Source organism: Gossypium hirsutum, chromosome D01 (assembly GCF_007990345.1).
Source record: "Gossypium hirsutum isolate 1008001.06 chromosome D01, Gossypium_hirsutum_v2.1, whole genome shotgun sequence".
Lineage (NCBI taxonomy): Eukaryota > Viridiplantae > Streptophyta > Magnoliopsida > Malvales > Malvaceae > Gossypium > Gossypium hirsutum.
The window spans coordinates 44894497-44898411 of record NC_053437.1 but is presented as its reverse complement, the minus strand read 5'-3'; the positions used below and the strand labels follow the sequence as shown (position 1 = coordinate 44898411).

Genomic DNA, 3915 nt, shown 5'->3' with positions numbered 1-3915 from the left:
GATTAACGTCTCAATCTTTAATAGAAATTTGATATGTGAGAGATTAATTGCTTACATTAGATAATTCTAGCTTAATAATTAATTACAGCCATTTAATTATTTTTTTCTTATTAAAATATACGATATTTATTTTGAGAGTACTTGATTTTTTTATAAAAATTTAATTTATAAAAAAAAATAAATGTTTTATAAAATCACTTGACAAATAATTTTTAACAGATAAAATAAAAGATTTTTAGCATAACAAAACAATGTCGTTTTATTCCAAATAAAATAATTTTTTGCTTTACTTTTAAAAAAATAGCGCCATCTTCTAAAATTCTCTCCCCCCCCCCTCCCCCCGAAATCCCCAACTTTCCCACATCCAAGAAAGAAACCCAGAAGCTTATTCAACTCTGTGTTTCTTCCCAAGTGAAGCCAAACCCATCTTTGATTTTGTTTGCAATAAGAGGCAGGCGTAGCGGAACACTAAATCTCCCAACCATTCTCAAATCCTTCCCTAAATCCTCTTCTAAGATTTGAAAGTCTGAATAATCTACTTCACTCTTCACTTTGGCTTTATGTTGCTCCATAAAACTTTCTACGCACTCATCATCAACCTGCAGTTTAAGTCATGGAGATGCACATCAATTCTAAAGTCTAAACCCACCAAGAAGAAGCATGAAAAGAGATTTGAACAAAACCTTTCCATGTTTTGAAGCAGAAGATATATTTGCGTCTCCTTCTTCCATTATTATTGTATTCTTTGTGTTCGAATTGGCTGCCTTCATCTGTTTTTTGGGTTGTTCTGTCACTGTAAGCTTTTCATATTCTTCTCTCATTCTTCTTCTCTGTTCTGCTTCCAATTTTGCTTTCTTTTCTTTATGATTTAGATTTTCTTCCGTCATTCTTCTATTATCTGCCGCAGCACAGCTATATCTCACCATATCTATTGTTGCCAAAAATAAATCATAACACAAATTTAAAAACAAAAACAGCCAGATTGAACACCATTTTACCAACCCAGCTTCAATCACCAGTTTGGATCTTTGTAGACTCACTCACAGAAAAAGATTCAATTAATCAAAATTTAAACAAAAAAGCAACCAACGAAGCCATGATTGATTCATAACAAACGAAAAAAAAATTATCAATCAGTGAAGCAGAAATCATAAATAATGAATTAGCTACTTTTGTAAGAATATAATTACCTAGTAGTACTGCAAAATAATAATTACTGATTGATTTTATTATAATTTTTTCCTTCTTGTTGTAGGTAGAAAGAGGGTCGATTCTTCGTTGCTGTTATATTTAAAAATAAACGACGACGACGAAGAACACTGAAAGACTCGCCAATTTGGCTTTAGCAGGTTTGCCTTTTTTTTGATGTACTCTTGATGAATTTTAGTTTATTATTTACATTTTGGGTTTGCATTTGAAAGAATTCTTGTCGTTTTAGGATAATTTCTGCTCAGTTTATTCAGTTGTTTAATTTAGTTTTGTACTAGCTGGGAGGATTTAGTTAGTTAATGTATCTTCTGGTTCTAGTTGCAAAGAAAATATGAGAACTGATAGGAAAGAATGATCTGAGGGTGAAATTTGGGAATGTGTAAGGGTAGGACGGGGTAGCTTTGTTATTTGGCATGAATGATAGTTGGTTTATTTATAAAGTTATGCATTATATGTGGAGAATTTAAAGGGATTACATTTCGTTTCACCCAAATCTTTGCAATTCTAAAAAAAGGAAAAGAAAAACTTTAAAAAGAACTGAAATCTTATGTTCTGTTTGATTGCTGCCTTGGACACAAAATCTGTTTTTTTTTTTAATAATTAGTAAACAAAATTGTTGTGTTTGATTTTATAATGAAACAATCATGTTATAACTTGTGTTACATTTTATCATCTGCTTTTTTTAATCAAATAGGATTTTTTTTCTTTACACTTTCATTTCCTTTTAGCAACTTTTTATGAACCAAAAACTAATAGGCAAAAGCAGCAATTAGTGAATGCACTTTGCGTTGCATATCCCCACCTTTCTCAGTTCAGATGCATTGTTACGTATCTTTGAATATATTAATTTTAGGCCTCATGAATCTTGCTTAATATACTTGTGAATGAATACATACTTGGCGTATGGCTATTTTTTCAGAGAATATGTGGAACTAAGGATGCTCTTATTATGAGTCACTGTTAGATGTGAGATCTCTAAGGTACCACATGTGCGCTTAAGAAGCTGGACTCTTTCTAATGTAGCATCCTTGATTTGCTAAATGCAGGGTTGACATTGGCACCACTTGTCGTGAAGGTAGATCCTAATTTGAATGTTATTTTGACTGCATGCCTTGCAGTATATGTGGGCTGCTATCGTTCTGTCAAGCCAACTCCCCCGTCAGTGAGTATGATAGCATTTAAATTAACTCTTCGCCTTCTTGTTTGTCATTCAGTTCTGTAGATTAAAATTGGCTGACAAATTGTCTGTCATACAGGAGACAATGTCTAAGGAGCATGCTATGCACTTTCCATTTGTTGGGAGTGCAATGTTGTTATCACTTTTCTTGCTATTCAAGTTCTTATCGAAAGACTTGGTTAAAATTATTCTTGGTACTCTGAAGATATTTATGGAAAATTACCCTATGATTCTATTGTATTTATACTGCATGGCTGCACCATGTATTTCTTAACTAGTTTGATAAATTTTTATGTGTGGTGTTTAATTTTTCGTTACTGTTTGTGTTTTAATTTTTCAAATGTATTATTTATTTTAGTTTTGATTCTAAATTTTTATTTTTACTTTAATATTTATGACAACTTGAGTTCTAACTTTTGGATTTTAATTGTGTTATTAATTTATTATTTTAAATTCTAAAATTAAATTCATTAATTTTTATATTTAGTTTTAAAGTTAAAATTTTCATAGAAAATTTAATTTAAATAATATTTTTTATTTATCCTTAAAAAATATATTTAAAGTTCAAATTTAAAAATAAAACATAATATAATATTTATCATAAAAATAAATATTATTTGATTAAAATAATTTTTTTAAAGGTTATATTTTTAGCGGCATTTTTGTGATAAGCGCCGCTAAAGGTTTGTTCTTTAGCGGCGTTTGTGATAAAAGCGTCGCTAAAAGTTCATGATCTTTAGCAGCGTTTGTGGAAAAAGCGTCGCTAAAGGTCATAGTCTTTAGCGGCGTTTGCGAGAAAAGCGCCGCTAAAGGTCATGGTCTATAGCGACATTTTTGGGAAAAGCACTGCTAAAGGTCTTGGTCTTTATCGGCGTTTGTGTGTAAAGCGCCGCTAAAGGTCTTGGTCTTTAGCGGACCTTTAGCGGCGTTTGTGGGTAAAGCGACTCTAAAGGTCTTGTTCTTTAGTGGCGTTTGTGGGAAAAGCGCTGCTAAAGGTCTTGGTCTTTAGTGGCGTTCTTTTCGAAAAACGCCGCTAAAGTTAGCGAAGCGTTCTTTAACGGCGTTTTTTCCGGCGCTTCTCAATGCGCCGCTAAAAGCCTATTTTGGTGTAGTGTACTCGTCAACTTGTGTGAGCGGTATCGTGTAGCTATATTCTGGCCGTCAGCTTGTCGGAGTAGACCCATTTATGGCGCGAGTGAGCATTGACGTAAAGGAAAAAGGAACAGGAACGATTTCGACCATATGTTTAGCACACTTTGTGCGAGCTTTGCCGCGTATTTGATATTATTCTAAGTGGTTCAATAGGCAGGAAAAGGGATGAAAAGGTACGCATTCAAGTAACTTATCTTATGAAAACTATGAAAAGGAATGAAAAGAAAAGGTACAATGAAAGTATGTCTATTTCAAGAAATTGAGATTCCAAGTGATGTTGTTCATGTTTAATTACTTATCTTATGTTAATTCAAGTGAGTTATGAATTGATGCACTAACATGAATTGTTGATGATGCTTAGGCTTGTGCCAAGCTTA

General features: G+C 32.6%; 1 long non-coding RNA gene across 2 annotated transcripts; it reads left to right on the top strand.

Annotated features, from left to right (window-relative positions):
* The first annotated feature begins 329 nt into the window (after positions 1–329).
* Positions 330–2660, top strand: LOC107921796 (uncharacterized). 2 transcript variants are annotated; one of them, XR_001691099.2, is made up of 4 exons: positions 330–795; positions 1256–1349; positions 2256–2371; positions 2466–2660. It is a non-coding gene; the product is annotated as an uncharacterized lncRNA (long non-coding RNA). The 2 variants fall into 2 exon arrangements; XR_005909037.1 differs by having other exon boundaries at positions 2256–2375.
* Positions 2661–3915: the final 1255 nt, after the last annotated feature.